The sequence below is a fragment of the Haematobia irritans genome, chromosome 1 (genome assembly GCF_050003625.1).
Source record: "Haematobia irritans isolate KBUSLIRL chromosome 1, ASM5000362v1, whole genome shotgun sequence".
Taxonomy (NCBI): domain Eukaryota; kingdom Metazoa; phylum Arthropoda; class Insecta; order Diptera; family Muscidae; genus Haematobia; species Haematobia irritans.
Genome location: NC_134397.1, coordinates 269,503,119 through 269,524,912, shown reverse-complemented (window position 1 = coordinate 269,524,912; position 21,794 = coordinate 269,503,119). Strand labels below are relative to the sequence as shown.

At 31.2% G+C, this 21,794-nt stretch overlaps 1 protein-coding gene and 1 long non-coding RNA gene across 4 annotated transcripts in view; one reads left to right on the top strand and one right to left on the bottom strand.

The window, feature by feature from the left end:
• Nucleotides 1–21,794, top strand: part of Kul (Kuzbanian-like) — a 793,173-nt gene that overhangs the window by 382,842 nt on the left and 388,537 nt on the right. The window lies entirely within an intron of this gene.
• On the bottom strand, nt 12,228–13,063 carry LOC142219745 (uncharacterized). Its single transcript, XR_012717738.1, has 2 exons — nt 12,511–13,063; nt 12,228–12,441 (listed from the first exon to the last, which is right to left on the bottom strand). It is a non-coding gene; the product is annotated as an uncharacterized LOC142219745 (long non-coding RNA).

Below are 21,794 nucleotides of genomic sequence, written 5' to 3'. Positions count from 1 at the left end.
AATTTTCAATAGCATAAACATTTTGACAACATAGAAATAAAATTTCACAAAATTTTCTATAGAAAAAAAGTTTACAAATAACATTTTGACAAAATTATTTAAAGAACTAAAATTTTGAGAAAATTTTCTGTAGAAATAATGTTTTCACAAAATTTTCTATAGAAATAAAATGTTGACAACTTTTTTTATATAAATAAACTTATCTATAGAAATAACATTTTGACAAAATGTTCTATAGAAATAACATTTTGACAACATTTTCAATAGAAATAAAATTTTGACAACATTTTCAATAGAAATAAAATTTTGACAAAATTTTCTATAGAAAGTACATTGTGACAAAATTTTCTATAGAAATAAATTTTGACAAAAATTTCTACAGAAATAAAATTTTGACAAAATTTTCTGTAGAAATAAAATTTTGAAAAAATTTTCTGTAGTAATAAAATTTTGAGAACATTTTCTATTGAAATAAAATTTTGACATTTTCTATAGAAATAAAATTTTGACATTTTCCGTAGAAATAAAATTTTGACAAAATTTTTTATAGAAATAAAATTTTGACAACATTTTCTATAGAAATAAAATTTTGACTGCATTTGCTATTGAAATACAATTATGACAAAAATTTTTATAAACTAAAATTGTGAGAAAATTTTCGGTAGAAATAATATTTTGACAAAATTTTCTATAGAAATAAAATTTTGACAACTTTTTGTATAGAAATAAAATTTTGACAACATTTTCTATAGAAATAACATTTTGATAAAAATTTTTATAGAAGTAAAAATTTGACAAAATTTTCTATAGGGATAAAATTTTGACAAAATTTTCTATAGATTTTTTTTTTTAACAAGAATTTTTTTATTTAGTACACTGAAAAAAATATTGTCGTGGGGTCAAAGATTTCATGTCTTTAAAATACGAATGCAAATTTTGCTTAGCATAGAAGACGCATTTCTCTAATATAAAGTTTTTTTCCTTGTCCAAAAGTCGATAAACTTTTCAATGAAGTCGTATTATCCTTATATTTAAGTGATTTCTTTTAAAAATGGGTTTCATAACATGAAAGAAAAAATGTTAGGGCTAAGGTCAACTTGACTTTAATAATTCAGAAAAAATCTTTAAATTTAATGAAATTGTCGTTAAATTTGTTGCCTTTTTGCATCTTGACTACAAAGAAAAAAATCGTTCAAATATAGGAAATGTTTTCCAAAACTTTATTTTAAAGATGTTTTTTACTTGAAACAGAGCATAATTTCTACGGGAAGTCGAGTCTTAATTTGGAAAATAAGATTGTCGTTAACTCGTTTTTAAAGGACTTTGATAGCATATGAAGAAAAAAGGCTGTAAAAGCGAGAAATTTAAATTTGCTTCCTAGAAGCAAGTACACAGAACCCAAATTTAAAAGAGAATTGTGTCTTAAAAGTATCCTTGCTAATATTCTCCGCTTTTTTGGCTCGGAATCAATACCAAAATTTTTAAAGTAAAGACAAATTCTTTGGAACGGGGCATGCTTTTTTTCAGTGTAGGTTTTTGGTAAAATTTTCTTAAAATTTTAGTAGATTATTTTTGGCTCGAGTGACAACCGTGCCTTCAAGTTGATCCAGCCATGGTCCATCTGTCTGTGAACACATTTTTGTAATCCAAGTCTAGGTCACAGTTTTAGTCCAATCGACTTCAAATTTGGCACAAGTAAGTACTTCCGGTCAGAATAGAACCCTTATGATTTATATATAGCTCCCATATATATCTTTCGCCTGATTTACACTCATATGACCACAGAGGCTGCAGTTTTACTCCGATTTTGCACAACGAGTAGGATTAAGAGTCGTACTATACTTACTAAATTCATATTTATATATTCACCCGATTTAGACTCGTATGACCAACGGAAGTCATAATTTCACTCTTGTTAACTAGAATTTTTGTTCAAAGAGGACAGGTAACATTTTAGCGATGTGTACCAAATGTGATCAAAATTGGCTCAAATTTGGTCAAAGCCCCCCATATTTAATCTACAAAATGTAATGGACCAATTAGCGTTTCATTGACAATATTGTTTTATTTAATTAAAATATTAATTGCGATATTTAATATTTTGATAAAAAAAGTAAAAATTTTAAATTATTTTCTTAATTGTCGTTTTTCTGTGTTTTTTGTAAAGCTTTTATAATTTTTAGTCCAGATAATCAGTACCTCATTTAATTTAAACATTTTTAGTTTAATTCAAATATGTTTTCTTATAAAAAGAAAAATTTGCCTTTACTCACAGACAAACAACTTTAACGGATTGACCCACATTTCAAAGATTTGTGACTTAAATCTAAAGAAAATATTTTCTTTACATTAAATGTAATTTGTCGGCTTTTTCAAACTTTTTTTTATGTGAATAGAAAATTAAATGTTTCCAAAAAATAATATTTAATTGTAAAAAAATTAAAAAGTTTGAATAAAAAAATCTTTACTAAAAATGTTCTTACACAGAAGAAAATAATTTATGTCTGAAACTACGGAACTAATTGATTCAATTGATTTTTAATTGAAATTTCTTCAATCGAAACAATTAAAGTATCAGCCACCAACGTTAATTGACACACTAATTAACACTAAAAAAATATTTTATGCAATTTATTTTTTTGTGAGTGATTTTGGTTTTGATTAAGAAAAATTTGTTGAATCATTTAAGTTTTTAATGTAACATTTTTTAATTTAAACTGAAAAATATTACTAATATTTTTTCTCTGTAATATTGTGTGTCCTAAAATTTCAGAGTAGTCTCCGAAATAAAATTTGAAACATTTATAAAATACTAAAACTTTGGAAATTGATCTTTTTTAATACTAACGAGATTTGCTTTTTCTAATTTAGAGTAATTTAATTTTTTTTTATTTACACATAATTTATTTAATGCATATTTTTTTCATTGACTCATTGAAATATTCTCATTTTTGTGATTTCTTACGCAATTGATCCACTGTCTTTGTTATGGCATTGAGTACTTGAACTGTGTCCTCCCTACCGTCATTATTGTCCATTTGTGCAACATGTTGTGGATACAAATGCGACACGCGTTGGCGGTAACCATTGATAATGTCCATATCGCTTTTCCGTCCCTACCTCCGATATTTCTGAAGATTTCTTTAGAAATTTGTTTTTGTTTTTTTTCGGTTGCCTTCTTGTATTCTGATTTTCCATGTCGTTGGTATTGTTTTTTTTCTTTTTTGTCCATCTGTGTCCTGCCAGACATACACCCTCAAGTTACAACAAGTTTATTTATGTATTTCATAGATTTGTCGTGGTCTTTTTTTTCCCAGAAATTTAATAAGAAGTTCTATTTTTTTCGTTAACAAAAATAAACAAGGTAGAGATGCTGTATATAAAAGCAACTAAATCTGATTTTTTGGGGGGAGTTATTTGACGTAACCAAATATTTAGCAAGTGCTGGCTGTGGCTGTGTAGTATTCAACATCGGTGACATATTAAAATGAAACACATTTTTTTTTTGTTAAAAAAATCTTTGCATTTCTGAATGAAGATGGTTTCGGAGGGTGAACTTTTGCTAAATAAAAACGTTATTGTTCTGCTTCCTCCTTCGAAAGAAATCATGAATAGCAGCTATGTGCTTTTTTGCGGTCCCCTTACTTAAAACGCTGCTGTTTACTTTAACTAACTATGGTCTACGGTCTATGTCTGACCTTCATAAACAGTTTATCCTTGGCTGTGTTTTTTGTTTTTTCTTACACAAAAACTGACTGAAGACGCAATGTGGCAAATACATAGAGAAAAATTATGTTATTATATAAAACCAAGTGTAACGTCAAAATTGCAATTGAAAATGTATTTTTTGAAAATTTATTATTATAAAGAATGTGTGAGTATTTCTATGACCATATTACTTTAATTGATTATTTTCACGATCATAACATTTTAGACTGTGGGCATATTTTATAATCTTATAGAATGTATTTGTGATCATTATATGGAATTGCCGAAAAAGTCTTTCGTCCAAAATGTTCTTCCAGAAGAAGACGAGATATGCACATGATGCACTTGTGCCTAAAATAATCTACCAAAATTTTTCGAAAAATTTACCAAAAATCTACCAAATAAAAAAAAATATTTTTATGGAAAATTTCGTCACAAATTTATTTCTATAGAAAATTTTGTCAAAATTTTATTACTGTTGAAAATATTGTCAAAATTTTATTTCTATAGAAAATTGTGTCAATTTTTTTCTATAGAAAAATTTGTCAAAAATTTATTTCTATAGTAAATTTTGTCAAAATTTTATTTCCATAGAAAATTTTGTCAAAATTTTATTTCCATAGAAAATTTTGTCAAAATTTTATTACTATAGAAAATTTTGTCAAAATTTTATTTCCATAGAAAATTTTGCCAAAATTTTATTTCTATAGACAATTTTGTCAAGATTTTATTTCCATAGAAAATTTTGCCAAAATTTTATTTCCATAGAAAATTTTCCCAAAATGTTATTTCTATAGAAAATTTTGTAAAAAATTTATTTCTATAGAAAATTTTGTAAAAATTTTATTTCTATAGAAAATTATGTAAAAATTTAATTTCTATAGAAAATTGTATAAAAGTTTTATTTCTATGGAAAATTTTGTAAAAATTTTATTTCTATAGTAAATTTTGTCAAAATTTTATTTCCATAGAAAATTTTGTCAAAATTTTATTTCCATAGAAAAGTTTGTCAAAATTTTATTTCCATAGAAAAGTTTGTCACAATTTTATTTCCATAGAAAATTTTGCTAAAATTTTATTACTGTTGAAAATTTTGTTAAAATTTTATTTCTATAGAAAATTTTGTTAAAATTTTATTTCCATAGAAAATTTTCCCAAAATTTTATTTCTATTGCAAAAATTTTGTAAAAATTTTATTTCTATAGAAAATTTTGTAAAAATTTTATTTCTATGGAAAATTTTGTAAAAATTTTATTTCCATAGAAAATTTTGCCAAAATTTTATTTCTATAGAAAATTTTTTCAAAAATTTATTTATATAGTAAATTTTGTCAAAATTTTGTTTCCATAGAAAATTTTGTCAAATTTTATTTCCATAGAAAATTTTGTCAAAATTTTATTTCCATAGAAAATTTTCCCAAAATTTTATTTCTATTGAAAATTTTGTAAAAATTTTATTTCTATAGAAAATTTTGTAAAAATTTTATTTCTATGGAAAATTTTGTAAAAATTTTATTTCGATAGAAAATTTTGCCAACATTTATTTCTATAGAAAATTTTGTCAAAAATTTATTTATATAGCAAATTTTGTCAAAATTTTATTTCCATAGAAAATTTTGTCAAAATCTTATTTCCATAGAAAATTCTGTCAAAATTTTATTTCCATAGAAAATTTTGTCAAAATTTTATTTCCATAGAAAATTTTGTCGAAATTTTATTACTGTTGAAAATTTTGTCAATTTTTTAAATGGAAAATTTGTTCACAATTTTATTTCTATATAAATTTTTTTCAAAATTTTATTTCCATACAAAATTTTGTCGCAATTTTATTTCCATAGAAAATTTTGTCAAAATTTTATTTCCATAGAAAATTCTGTCAAAATTTTATTTCCATAGAAAATTTTGTCAAAATTTTATTTCCATAGAAAATTTTGTCGAAATTTTATTACTGTTGAAAATTTTGTCGAAATTTTATTACTGTTGAAAATTTTGTCAATTTTTTTTAATGGAAAATTTGTTCACAATTTTATTTCTATATAAAATTTTTTCAAAATTTTATTTCCATACAAAATTTTGTCACAATTTTATTTCCATAGAAAATTTTGTCAAAATTATATTTCCATAGAGAATTTTGTCAAAATTTTATTTCCATAGAAAATTTTGTCGAAATTTTATTACAGTTGAAAATTTTGTCAATTTTTTTAATGGGAAATTTGTTCACAATTTTATTTCTATATAAAATTTTTTCAAAGTTTGATTTCTATAGTAAATTTTATCAAAATCGTATTTCTATAATAAATTTTGTCAAAATATTATTTCCATAGAAAATTTGCCAAAATGTTATTTTTATAGAAAATTTTGTCAAAAATTTATTTCTATAGAAAATTTTGTCAATTTTTTTTATAGAAAATTTTGTCAAAATTTTATTTTCATAGAAAATTTTATCAAAATTTTATTTCCATAGAAAATTTTGCCAAAATTTTATTTTCATAGAAAATTTTGTCAAAATTTTATTTCCATAGAAAATTTTGTCAATTTTTTTTTATAGAAAATTTTGTCAAAAATATATTTTTATAGAAAATTTTGTCAAAATTTTTCAAAATTTTATTTCTAAGGAAAATTTTTTAAAAATTTTATTTCTATATAAAATTTTGTCAAAATTTTATTTCTATGGAAAATTTTGTCAAAATGTTATTTCTGTAGATAATTTTGCCCAAAATTTTATTAAAATTTTACAAAGTTTTCTATAAAATTGAAATTTTGACAACATTTTCTATAGACATAAAATGTTGTCCAAATTTTCCATGGAAATAAAATATTGACAAAATTTTATTAAAAATGAAATAGTGAAAAAAATTCCTATAAGAAATTTCGACAAATGAGTGCTGCCTGATTCTATGATTAGGTCAATGGCAAGGGACCTACTTTTCATAGCCAAGTCCGAAGGGCGTTTCCCATTGCGGTGAAACCACTTATGGTGATTTCGTTTGGTAAAAAATATGTTGCATATTTTACACCTTACCCCCATAAATCGAAAATTTATATTCGATTGGAAAATTTAGTGCAGCCTACCCAAACTGTGCACTTTCGTGTTCGTGGTGTTACCCATTGCAAGAGCAAAAGTGTAACCCATTTTATACCGTAGCTGGTTTACGGTGCAGATGGTTACACTTTCAATCAGAAGTTGAAGAGGCTTTTATACTTTGACCTAAATAAGAACGTTGTTGAAAATACAAAAGAATGTGCGTGACGCGTGTATTGTGGTTGCTTTTGAATTTCTTCAACACAGCTGATTAATTTACCAAGAAGAAGCATATCAATTGTTTAGTACCGCGAAAACAAAATTCGCTATTAAATATTTTTAAAATAATAACAAAATGCAAAAAGCAAATGCGTTTTTTTTTGGCCAACACCATTGTAGATTCTTCTGACAACAATGAAGAAGCTACAACATCATTGCTTGGACGAAATAACCAACGGCGACTTAAAAACTTTGTTGAGGATGTAATTAATTTGTACTCTGATAATTAAAAATATATAAAATGAAAAATTTTAACAATTTCCCTTAGTTCAAGAAAAATTTGCGCGTTAGTCGAGATTCCAATAATAGTTGTTAATAATAATCGAAATATTTCCGCCAAATTTCTTTTGTTTTGATTTTATATCGGTGTTGCACCTTTTATTGTTCGTTTTCATACGCAAACGGTGTTGTCAGTGAAAGGGTTTCGGCAACACTGTGGTAACACCATAAAATGTTGTACTATTTGTGTGCAACACTTTTATCCCAAACGAAATCACCATTACAGAATTTTGACATATTCAGAAATGTCACCGGCCATCCACCGCTGCAAAACTTTTTGGTGTTCGATCGAAGCTGGAATTGAACCCACGAACCTTTGTATGTAAGGCGGGCAAGCCAACCATTGCATCACGGTGGCTCCCGAGGTGGTATAACCACGGGTGCCAACGTTGGTAGAATTTGAGCACAAATGGTAGATTATTCACTGTTTGGCACATTGGTAGAATATTCCTCTAAGTAGGGAGCCACCGTGGTGCAATGGTTAGCATGCCCGCCTTGCATACACAAGGTCGTGGGTTCGATTCCTCCTACGACCGAACACCAAAAAGTTTTTCAGCGGTGGATTATCCCACCTCAGTAATACTGGTGACATTTCTGAGGATTTCATAGCTTCTCTAAGTGGTTTCACTGGAATGTGGAACGCCGTTCGGACTCGGCTATAAAAAGTAGGTCCTTTGTCATTGAGCTTAACATGGAATCGGGCAGCACTCAGTGATAAGAGAGAAGTTCACCACTGTGGTATCACAATGGACTGAATAGTCTAAGTGAGCCTGATACATCGGGCTGCCACATAACCTAACGTAACCTAACCATTCCTCTAAGTACACTCAAAAAAAGTTTACTAGGACCCAAAGATTTTGACCTTCGTTTAAAGATTTTGGTATTGATTCCGTGCCAAAGATGTAGCTTCTTTGCAATAAAGACAATTTTTAGCGACCCTTCGGCTTTAAATCTAGGATCAATAAAATTAAAATTAGGATACAGATATCTTTTGTCGAATTTTCCTTCTCTTTTCCCGGTATATTAATAAAGTTATTCGCATACAAACAAATGCCAGTTTAAAAATCCAAATTGTTACGGATACTTGAGAGTAAAAAATGTTTTTTTTTAATTCCAAAGAAACTTTAAACCAAAGATACTAAATCCTCCAAATAAGTCTTAGCCTATATTTGAAGAGATTTTATCTTATATCCAAAGATTCAATATTTCAATTAATTTGAAGACAATTTCTTTAAATCAAAAATGGGTTTATTTACTTTAAAGAAAATTTGATTTAGTTCAAAGACATACGACTTTAATGGTGGTTTGCAATATTCCAAAATTTGTGTCCTAAATTTAATGAAAACAATTTTTGAAGCAACGACTATAAACTTTATTTTAATTAAAATTTCATTATTTTAAAGAAATTTGTCCTTAATATTTTGTAAATTGCGTAACCTAAAATTTGGGTTGCGTAATCTTTAACATAATGTAAATATTTTTTTCAGTGTACTTCACAAATTTTCTATAGAAATAAAATTTTGACAAAATTTTCCCATAGAAACAACATTTTGACAAAATTTTGTGTAGATGCAAAGTTTTGAGAAAATTTTCTATAGAAATGAAATTTTAGCAAAATTTTTTATAGAAATAAAATGTTGGCAAGATTTTCTATGGAAACGAAATTTTGAATAAAATTCTTATAGCAAGGAAATGTTGCCAAAATTCCCTATAGCAAAGGAATTTTGACAAAAAATTTCTATAGCAAAGAATTTTGACAACATTTCCTATAGCAAAGGAATATTGACAAAAATTTTCTGTAACAAAAGATTTTAATAGAAAATCGTTTGATGAGTTTTTTTTAGTGTAATAGTTTTTCAAAGTTATGAAACAAGCTTTTCAGATTCTAGCGTCTAGTTCATATACTCAAGTCTTCATCTTGGCCTTCACTACGGTTCACAGCACTTGCACTTTAACAAAAAAAAGGTTCTACATGGTGACTTCTCCAAGGATTTGTGGGGAGAATTCTAAAGAAATCCTATGACAGATTTCCTTGTATTCATCTTACCTGAGATTGTTGAATGGAGTTGAGGAGGGAAAAAATAAAAATTAAAATGCTGACGTTAAACTGCCAGTGGTTGACGCAACTATTCTTTCACCTTCGTGGAGAATTCTAAAGAAATCCTATGACAGATTTCCTTGTATTCATCTTACCTGAGATTGTTGAATGGAGTTGAGGAGGGAAAAAATAAAAATTAAAATGCTGACGTTAAACTGCCAGTGGTTGACGCAACTATTCTTTCACCTTCGTGGTTTTCTCTTCTTTTTCAATGTTGGTGAGAAGCAAAAAAAAAATGGAAATGTTAAAAAAATATGATTGAAAAACAATATATTGCCATAATGTGAAGCCCATTATTATTCAAGCTAATGATTTTTGTAGCATTCACGTCAATTTTATATAATAATACTATATAAAAATTTTACATATATACAATTTTAATTTTTATATTTTGGAATTAATTTGATTTAAAATATTTATACCACGATCTATTTGGAATTGCTTTTAAAATTGAAGTAAATATTGAATATACATTTTTTGAAGTAAACATTTTTGGGAGGGTTTTTGAGAAACCTAGAAGAATTTAAAATTCTTTTTGTTTACTTTTAAGAAAAAAAAAATAGCTCAACAATATTGTATTGGACGCGAAAATTCCATTCCTCAAAAAAACAAAACAAAACAAAACAAGTAAAGAAAGTCTAAAGTCGGGCGGGGCCGATTATATTATACCCTGCACCTTTATGTAGATCTAAATTTTCGATACCATATCACATCCGTCAAATGTGTTGGGGGCTATATATAAAGGTTTGTCCCAAATACATACATTTAAATATCACACGATCTGGACAGAATTTGATAGACTTTTACAAAATCTATAGACTCAAAATTTAAGTCGGCTAATGCACTAGGGTGGAACACAATCTTGGTAAAAAACAAGTAAGGAAAGTCTAAAGTCGGGCGGGGCCGACTATATTATACCCTGCACCACTTTGTAGATCTAAATTTTCGATACAATATCACATCCGTCAAATGTGTTGGGTGCTATATATAAAGGTTTGTCCCAAATACATTCATTTAAATATCAATCGATTTGGACAGAATTTGATAGACTTTTACAAAATCTATAGACTCGGAATTTAAGTCGGCTAATGCACTAGTGTGGAACACAATTTTAGTAAAAAATATGTGAAATCTGAAGCAATTTTAAGGAAACTTCGCAAAAGTTTATTTATGATTTATCGCAGTGGCGATTTAACAAGGAAATTTTTGGTATTTTTGCCATTTTTGTCGAAAGCAGAAAAACATATATATGGGAGCTATATCTAAATCTGAACCGATTTCAATCAAATTTGTCACACATGACTATACTACCAATTGTACTCCTTGTGCAAAATTTCAAGCTAATCGCGATAAAACTCTGGCTTCTGGGTCCATATAAGTGCATATCGGGCGAAAGATATATATGGGAGCTATATCTAAACCTGAACCGATTTCAATCAAATTTTGCACACTTGGCTATACTACTAATTGTACTCCTAGTGCAAACTTTCAACCAAATTCGGCCAAAAATCTGGCTTCTGGGGCCATATAAGTCCATATCGGGCGAAAGATATATATGGGAGCTATATCTAAATCTGAACCGATTTCAATGAAATTTTGCACACTTGACTATACGACTAAGTGTTATGTTTGTACAAAATTTCAAGCAAATCGGTATAAAACTCTGGCTGCTGGGTCCATCTTAGTGCATATCGGGCGAAAGATATATATGGGAGATATATCTAAATCTGAACCGATTTCTTCCAAAATCAATAGGGTTCTATTCTGACCCAAATTAGGAACATGTGCCAAATTTGAATGCGATTGGACTTAAATTGCGACCTAGACTTTGATCACAAAAATGTGTTCACAGACAGACGGACGGAGGGACGGTCGGAGGGAGGGACGGACGGACAGACGGACATGGTTATATCGACTCAGGGACCCACCCTGAGCATTATTGCCAAAGACACCATGTGTCTATCTCGTCTCCTTCTGGGTGTTACAAACATATGCACTAACTTATAATACTCTGTTCCACAGTGTGGCGCAGGGTATAAATATGGGAAACATTTAAATCTGAAGCAATTTTAAGGAAACTTCGCAAACGTTTATTTATGATTTATCGCTCGAGATATATGTATTAGAAGTTTAGGAAAATTAGAATCATTTTTACAACTTTTCGACTAAGCAGTGGCGATTTTACAAGGAAAATGATGGTATTTTGACCATTTTTGTCGAAATCAGAAAAACATATATATGGATGATATATCTAAATCTGAACCGATTTCAAGCAAATTTGGCACGCATAGCTACAATGCTAATTCTACTCCCTGTGCAAAATTTCAATTAAATCGGAGTAAAAGATTGGCCACTGTGGTCATATCACTTTAAATCGGGCGAACGATACATATGAGAGCTATATCTAAATCGAAACCGATTTCAACCAAATTTGGCACGCATAGCTACAATGCTAATTCTACTTCCTGTGCAACATTTCAATTAAATCGGAGTAAAAGATTGACCACTGTGGTCATATGACTTTAAACCGGGCGAACGATATATATGGGAGCTATATTTAAATCGGAACCGATTTCAATAAAATTAGTATATATATATATATATATATATATATATATATATATATATATATATATATATATATATATATATATATATATATATATATATATATATATATATATATATATATATATATATATATATATATATATATATATATATATATATATATATATATATATATATATATATATATATATATTTTTTTTTTTTTTTTTTTTTATATATATCTATATATATACATTTTCGTACCGCCAGAAAAATCGTAATATAGAATGCATTTCTTCGTCAAACAGATACAAATTTTTATTTAATTTTATTGCAAAATTATTTATTTTATTTTATTATTTTTTTTCGAAATTCTTGAACATCACTGGATAAAATGTTATTAACATTTTTCAATATCCGCACTCTCCATATTTTGCTGGCTCTTCCCATGGCCACCGAGTTGGAACAACACAATACCCTTCACAGCATTCTTCACGCGATTTGCACTATCAAGGGTGAAAATAATTTTTAAAGTGTTTCAACAAATCTGTAAAATAAAGTCGGTTGGAACTTACCCGATCAAAGTTTTTGATGCATCCTTTGTGGGAAGAAGCTTGAACAAATAAAGAAATTTGAAGAATTATAGCGCAAAGCAATTGTAACTTCATATTGAGAATGATGAATACTGTGCAGCACATCTTATATGTGTTATATAGTAATTGTCTATTCTCTTCAAACGTGCGTTTTCAAGATATCTGAAATTTGTTATGCCTGGGATTAAAGTTAATGAGTGGTCATAAACTTCTATCTGGTTTTCGGTTACAATGACACATGGAATGTAGAACTTTATTAATAGTAAAGGTTTAATATTCTAATTATGTTTCCACTATAAACTTTTTTATTTATTTAATTTTTTTTTTTAAATTCTTTATGAATAATTGAAATTATTCTTTCATAATCTTAGCAGACTTTTGGTTGTTTTTCCCATTTTCTACGATTTGGAAAACTACTCTATCGTACACAACATTCTTCATCTGATTTGCAATAGTAGCAATATTCTTTACTTATGAAAAATACTTGTTTGGAAAATGTTAACTCTAAAATTTAAGTACATATCATTTACTTGTGTTTTTCAAACGAAAAAAGAAAATAGAACGATATATATTTTTTTTTCAACAATTTAAGTTGCTCTGTACTTCATTGCTATTAATAAGTAGTTTAAAGTATCTCTTACTTCTTGTCCGTTTGAAATATTTAATATTTGGTTTTTGGATCAAATATTTGCCCCGAACATTTGACGTCTAATCCCTACCAAGAGTGGACATCTCCCAAGCAAGTGTTGTATGGTTTCCGTTTCGCGAAGATTGTCAGTCGTACATAGGTTAGGTTAGGTTAGGTTAGGTTAGGTGGCAGCCCGATGTATGAGGCTCACTTAGACTATTCAGTCCATTGTGATACCATATTGGTGAACTTCTCTCTTATCACTGAGTGCTGCCCGATTCCATGTTAAGCTCAATGACAAGGGACCTCCTTTCTATAGCCGAGTACGAACGGCGTTCCACTTAGAGAAGCTTTAAAAGCCTCAGAAATGTCACCAGCATTACTGAGGTGGGATAATCCACCGCTGAAAAAATTTTTGGTGTTCGGTCGAAGCAGTAACCGAACCCATGACCTTATGTATGCAAGGCGGGCATGCTAACCATTGCACCACGGTGGTTCCCCTTTGCCAGTCGTACATAGGTTTATCTCTTCATTAGATGTGACCTTGATCTATCAGCTATAATTATCCATGTTATTTCCTTCTGGTTTTAAGAACCGTTTGCAGTATGAATTTCCCTTACTAAGATCTAGGAATCTGTAAATTCTGGTACTACTTCACATTGTGTTCCCAATTTTGTTCAGAGGAAAATCCCATCTGTGCATTTTGACCAGTCTGGAATATATATGACATCAAGTAAATTGTACTAAGTTCCTTCCCAAAGATGAGATAGAAATTCATTTATCGTTTTTGCTAATGATAGATTCTTCTGCAAAAGAATTTTGCTGAAGAAGTTCGGTAATCTATGTGCTTTGTACTCAAACAAGGTATTGCAGATGAAGTTGAAGAGTATAAATGTGAGCCTCTTCAATATTTGTTTCAAGGACTATAATATACTTTGATGAACTTGCTGGGAATTTAAGCAAGAAATCGCTGCAATTTATCGACTTTTCAAAATGTGTAAAACCACGGACCTGTGCAACATATGCTTGAATTGATCTTGCAAATCAATGCTAAATGTATTTTTAAAAAGATTTTTCATTTGACGTTTATTGCACTTCTCGACTGATTAGAAGTAAAGCATCATCTTGAAGAATTTAACATTCTCAAAATTCATCTTATAGAGTTTGTGCTAATAAGTAAATCTTGACACACATTTATTTCGAGGTATCTGAAGTTAGTTAAAGTAGAAATTAATGTTCTTATCTCTTCATCAGCAAAACAACCATAGATTGTTGAATTTTTCTTCAGTTAGATTGCTTTCATGAATTTTTGTACTGTTTACATATGTATTAATAGACTGAAATATTTCAATATTAATAATATCCACAATCCAATATAACTAGCAAAAAGAAGTTTCATTAAAACAAATTCAGTAACTTAACCAGTTGATTAGTAGAAAAGTTGGTTCTCGAAGTCCAATTTGTATAACCTTTAAAATAGTCAGTTTAGGTTTAAAAGAGGATTCAGGTAGCCTTGTCTACAGTCAAAAAAAGTTTACTTGGATCCAAAGATTTTGGCCTTCCTTTAAGGATTTTGGTATTGATTCCGAGCCAAAGATGCGGCTTCTTTAAAATAAAGACATTTTTTTAGGGACCTCACTGGCTTTAAATCTAGGATCGATAAAATTAAAATTGAATACAGATCTCATTCATCGAATTTTTATTCTCTGTTTGCGATATATTAATAAAGGTATTCATGTACAAACAAATTCCAGTTTCGAAATCCAAATTATGCCAAGTACTTCAAAGTAAAAACTGTTTTCTTAATGCTAAAAAAACTTTAAACCAAAGATGCAAATCCTTAAAATAAGTCTTAACCTATATTTGAAGCATTTTTATCTTAAATTTAAAAATTCAATATGTCAGTTGAGTTAAAGACGATTTCTTTAAATTAAAAATGTTTTTCATTTAAATTTTAAGGAACCTTTGCCTTACTTCAAAGATCTACAACTTCAACAGAGGGACGCAAAATTTCGAGATTTGTGTCCCAAATTTAATAAAAAATTTTTTTGAAGCAAGGATTATAAACTTTCTTTTAATTAAAATGTCATTATTTTAAAGATTTTTAGTCTTAGCATTGCGTAAATTTTTAGTCCTAAAATTTAAGTTGCATAATCTTCCATATTAGGTCAATATTTTTTTTTCAGTGTAATGTCGGAGATATACCTAATCGAATATCCTGCACGCTCTCGTCTTTCCATTGTTTCCTTGTATCCCAGGAACTCTGTGTCTCTATCGAATATCCAAATTTGTTTCCAGTATTTTCATCTTTATTTTATCTTTTTACCGATGTGGTTAAATCTTTGCCTAGTAAAGTCAGTACAGTTATGAAAGTAGTGTTCAAAGGTATTATCATACCAAAGACACGGCCTACATGCACCATCCTCTGCTGTTCCAATTCGTCAAAGATGTGCTCTCAATTCTAGGTGCCTGGTCATTATTCCCACTGTCCTTGAGTAGTTTTTACTCCTTTCCTTATATGAGTCTCCCCCTTGTATTTTCGTCGCCCTTCCATCCATATCGTTTTATGTGTATCCCCTGGTCATTCGTCCAAGTCGGCCCGCGCTGCATCCATTGGATTTGCGTTTGCCTTTACGTTTCCTCTTATTCCGGTATTTCCTGACACCCATACGATGCAGTATTCTGTGTTTTCATTGACCATGCCTTTGCATTTCAATACGGTTCGCTATCGACATGTAATGCCTGATATTGCCTGTGAAAATTGTTACTTGTGTGGTCGTTATGGCACGCACTTATGCCTCCAGCAGTGTGCTGTGATTCGGTAATTGGAATAAGATCACGGTGTTTGGATCTTCCACATATACATAACAGATTGGCTGATAAGTCCCCGGTCTAACAAAGAAAAACACATTTTTTTTGTCAAAATTCGTTTTTATTATTCAACATAATTCCCTTCAAGAGCGATACAACGATTATAACGACCTTCCAATTTTTTGATACCATTTTGGTAGTACTCCTTCGGTTTTGCCTCAAAATAGGCCTCAGTTTCGGCTATCACCTCTTCATTGCCGCCAAATTTTTTCCCTGCGAGCATCCTTTTGATGTTTGAGAACAAGAAAAAGTCGCTGGGGGCCAGATCCGAAGAATACGGTGGGTGGGGAAGCAATTCGAAGACCAATTCATGAATTTTTGCCATCGTTGTCAATGACTTGTGGCACGATGCGTTGTCTTCGTGGAACAACAGTTTTTTCTTCTTCATATGGGCCCGTTTTGCCGCGATTTCGACCTTCAAACGCTCCAATAACGCCATATAATAGTCACTGTTGATGGTTTTTCCCTTCTCAAGATAATCGATAAAAATTATTCCATGCGCTTCCCCAAAAACAGTGGCCATTACTTTGCCAGCGGACTTTTGAGTTTTTCCAAGCTTCGGAGACGGTTCGCCGGTCGCTGTTCACTCAGCCGACAGTCGATTGGACTCAGGAGTGTAGTGATGGAGCCATGTTTCATCCATTGTCACATATCGACGGAAAAACTCGGGTGTATTACGAGTTAACAGCTGCAAACACCGCTCAGAATCATCAACACGTTGTTGTTTTTGGTCAAATGTGAGCTCGAGCGGCACCCATTTTGCACAGAGCTTCCGCATATCCAAATATTAATGAATGATACGACCAACACGTTCCTTTGATATTTTTAAGGCCTCTGCTATCTCGATCAACTTCATTTTACGGTCATTCAAAATCATTTTGTGGATTTTTTTGATGTTTTCGTCGGTAACCACCTCTTTCGGGCGTCCACTGCGTTCACCGTCCACCATGCTCATTTCACCACGCTTGAATTTTGCATACCAATCAATTATTGTTGATTTCCCTGGGGCTGAGTCCGGAAACTCATTATCAAGCCAAGTTTTTGCTTCCACCGAATTTTTTCCCTTCAGAAAACAGTATTTTATCAAAACACGAAATTCCTTTTTTTTATACCCTGCTCCACACTGTGGAACAGGGTATTATAAGTTAGTGCATATGTTTGTAACACCCAGAAGGAGACGAGATAGACACAGGGTGTCTTTGGCAAAAATGCTCAGGGTGGGTCCCTGAGTCGATATAACCATGTCCGTCTGTCCGTCCGTCCGTCCCGCCGTCCATCCGTCCGTCTGTCTGTGAACACATTTTTGTGATCAAAGTCTAGGTCGCAATTTAAGTCCAATCGCCTTCAAATTTGGCACATGTTACTAATTTGGGTCAGAATAGAACCCTATTGATTTTGGAAGAAATCGGTTCAGATTTAGATAGCTCCCATATATATCTTTCGCCCGATATACACTAATATGGACCCAGCAGCCAGAGTTTTATACCGATTTCCTTGAAATTTTGTACAAACATGACACTTAGTCGTATAGTCAAGTGTGCAAAATTTGATTGAAATCGGTTCATATTTAGATATAGCTCCCATATATATCTTTCGCCCGATTTGGACTTATATGGCCCCAGAAGCCAGATTTTTGGCCGAATTTGGTTGAAAGTTTGCACTAGGAGTACAATTAGTAGCATAGTCAAATGTGCAAAATTTGATTGAAATCGGTTCAGATTTAGATATAGCTCCCATATATATCTTTCGCCCGATATGGACTTATATGGCCCCAGAAGCCAGAGTTTTGGTCCAATTTGGTTGAAGTTTTGCACAGCGAGTAGATTTAGCATTGTAGCTATGCGTGCCAAATTTGGTTGAAATCGATTCAGATTAAGATATAGCTCCCATATATATCTTTCGCCCGATATGCACTTATATGGACCCAGAAGCCAGAGTTTTATCCCGATTAGTTTGAAATTTTTCACAAGGAGTACAATTGGTAGTGTAGTCATGTGTGCCAAATTTGATTGAAATCGGTTCTGATTTAGATATAGCTTCCATATATATTTTTCGCCCGATATGGACTTATATGGCCCCAGAAACCAGAGTTTTGGCCCAATTTGGTTGAAATTTTGCACTAGGAGTACAATTAGTACTATAGTCATGTGTGGCAAATTTGATTGAAATCGGTTCAGATTTAGATATAGCTTCCATATATATGTTTTTCCGATTTCGACAAAAATTGTAAAAATACCAACATTTTCCTTGTTAAATCGCCACTGCTTAGTCGAAAAGTTGTAAAAATGACTAATTTTCCTAAACTTCTAATACATATATATCGAGCGATAAATCATAAATAAACTTTTGCGAAGTTTCCTTTAAATTGATTCAGATTTAAATGTTTCTCATATTTTTTGTACTTAAATTGTGTTCCACCCTAGTGCATTAGCCAACTTAAATTTTGAGTCTGTAGATTTTGTAAAAGTCTATCAAATTCTGTCCAAATCGAGTGATATTTAAATGTATGTATTTGGGACAAACCTTTATATATAGCACCCAACACATTTGACGGATGTGATATGGTATCGAAAATTTAGATCTACAAAGTGGTGCAGGGTATAATATAGTCGGCCCCGCCCGACTTTAGACTTTCCTTACTTGTTTCAATTTTTTTCACAATAGCCAAAGTTGCTTCACAAAAAAAGCTCTATCTCACAAACTAATTGACTTACAGACGTCAAATTTTGACATGAATCATTTGAAGGTTGGTACTATATAAAAATAATATGCATTTAATACTAGCGACGCCATTCATGTGTCAGACCGGGAACTTATCAGCTAACCTATTACGTCCAGTCCCATCTACGATCAATAAACCGTAGCAGTTATTTATTCCCTTCTGGTATCTATTCTGGGGTTCCAATTTCCCGGGACCATTGACATCAGAATGTCACACTTGGCAGCTATGGCCACAACAGGTATTCCATCTTGAACACACAATTGCACCTAACGTTTCCTCATTTATTCTTTGACGGTTCGTCATGTTTCGTATTTCCGTCCACTCTCCCAATATCTGCAATCTCATCGAAGCAAATCTTCAAATTGTCATTAGATCTTTTTTGAAAATCTTATTTTAATTGCGAACAAAATCCACTTACCGAGTGGCTAAAATGGCTTTAAATTTAAAGCCATTAACAAATTTTAAGGATTTGAGATAGTATCGAAAATATGGATCTATAAAGTGGTACAGGGTTGAAAATTTGAAAAACAAAAATATAGAAAAGATAAAAACGTTAACTTTTCTAAATTTTGATTTTCGACTTCATATATCACGATCATGAGCTAATGTAGAACTTATAGATCTAGAAGTCTGTTATAATTCCTAATGAACTAGTATCCATATTACTTGTTGTACTCCTCTTCGTTATAAAGGGCTTCGAAATGCATTTTCCATAAGTTAATATTGATGGCCGGTACTAAGTTAGTGTTTCACAAACAATTATACCAAATATTCGAATTTATAATTTTCCATTACTATGCTATTATACAAGAATTTTTTTTTCGATTCGATGCTTTGGGTCATTCCCTCCAATCTAGTAAAACACAAAACATCTGCCACCATTGAGATGTGACCGCCATGGCAATTGATAGGGATATTCGCAACGCCCATTACAGCACTCCTCATTTACTTTGCACTAGGAAGACAAAAGAAAATTTTAGTTAGGGTTTTAAAAGTCTATCGAAATTTTGTCTATTAATTCTTTACCGGTTGATGGTCAGCGGCACATCCTTCAACGGAATCAATGAGACCCAGTAAAACAATTTGAAGAATTACAACACAAAGCAATATCAACTTCATCTTCTCAGCGAAGATTCTAACCAACTAAATCGCCATTTAAACTCTCAAACTATGAAGCAATAATATTAAGTTCCACTTTTTCAATATCATATAACCAAGACAAACGCCGCAATTTATGATATTTGAAATTCGTTACGCTTGCTAATGATGTGTAATGGAAATTGTTTCTCTCATTTTAAACTCCACACGCCATGCCTAACTTGTAAACTGGTACAAGAAAAAAGGAAATATATTTTTACCCCCAATATTCGAATAAGCCTGAGTTGTAAAATCTAGAAATTGTATCTTTAAGTTTGGTTGTGGAAGATGACATGAATCCGTACAAAGCGGATTTGTGTCCACTTAGACCATAGTTGGCCCATAGCGGTTCCTCAAATTCTCTTCTATCTTTCTCTTTGTGTCTTTTCCACCCCAGGCGGTATATTCACATAATATGGTATAATGTCCTTCAGATCTGCCTATGTCCTTCACCCAGAACCAACGTGGTTCAATGGTTAGGTTAGGTTAGGTTATGTGGCAGCCCTATGTATCAGACTCACTTAGACTATTCAGTCCATTGTGATACCACATGGGTGAACTTCTCTCTTATCACTGAGTGCTGCCCGATTCCATGGTTAGCATTTATTCTTTGATGGTTCGTCATGTTTCGTATTTCCGTCCACTCTCCCAATATCTGCAATCTCATCACAGCCAACCTTCAAATTGTCATTAGATCGTTTTTGAAAATCTTATTTTAATTGCGAGCAAAATCCCCTTGTCGAGTTGCTAAAATGGCTTTAAATTTAAATATTTCCCATATTTTTGCAAGCATTGAGCATCGTCCCAGGTTTAAATTTTACGTCTAGACATTTTTCCCCTACACATATTTAACAAATTTGAAGGATTTGAGATGGTATCGAAAATGTAGATCTATGAAGTGGTACAAAATTTGAAAAAAAAAAAAAAATTTTTTTGAAATTAATTGGACGACGAAACCTACGTCAAAGCCGACTACAAGCAGCTTCCGGGACAGGAGTTTTATACGGCAAAAGGAAGGGGAAAGGTAGCAGATATTTTCAGGCACATAAAACTGTCAAAGTTCGCAAAGAAATATCTGGTTTGGCTTGCCATCTGTACCTGTGGCTTGAAAAGCAGCATTTTCATAGCTTCCGGGACTGTCAACCAAGAAATTTACGTGAAAGAGTGTTTGAATAAACGTTTTCTGCCTTTCCTGAAGAAACACAGTTGTTCGGTACTGTGTTGGCCGGATTTGGCATCTTGCCATTACGGTAAAAAGGCCATGGAGTGGTACGCCGCCAACAACGTGCAGGTGGTTCCCAAGGACAAGAACCCTCCTAACACGCCAGAGCTCCGCCCAATTGAGAAATACTGGGCTATTGTCAAGCAGAACCCAAAAAAGAAAACCAAAAAACTGCTAAGGACGAGCTGCAGTTCAAGGCAAACTGGCTTTCTGCGGCGAAGAAGGTGGACAAGGTGGCTGTACAAAATCTGATGGCAGGTGTCAAGCGTGAGGCCCGGCAATTCGGATTTGGAAAGCGAAAGCCTGACTGAATATTTTTCCTGAATTTTATACTAATTGAACTTGAAAAAGAAATTTAATTTGATTTTTTAAATAAACGATTTCACCGATTTACACGTGTTTTCCCTTGACCAAATTTTTACCGTATCACCCTTTAGATCATGTAGATCGTACGGATTTATGGTCCGATGAACGTTTTGAAATCTTAATCTGTTATATTTCTTAACGAACTAATATCCATTACGACAATCCCTGGGTGGAAAGTCGATTTTCCACTTCATATATCTCGATCATGAACTCATGTAGATCGTTTGAAGTTATAGTCAGATCTAGAAGTCTGTCATAGTTCCTAATGAACTTATATCCATATTTTGATTATTGAGTTTTTTTTAAAAAATTCAATATGT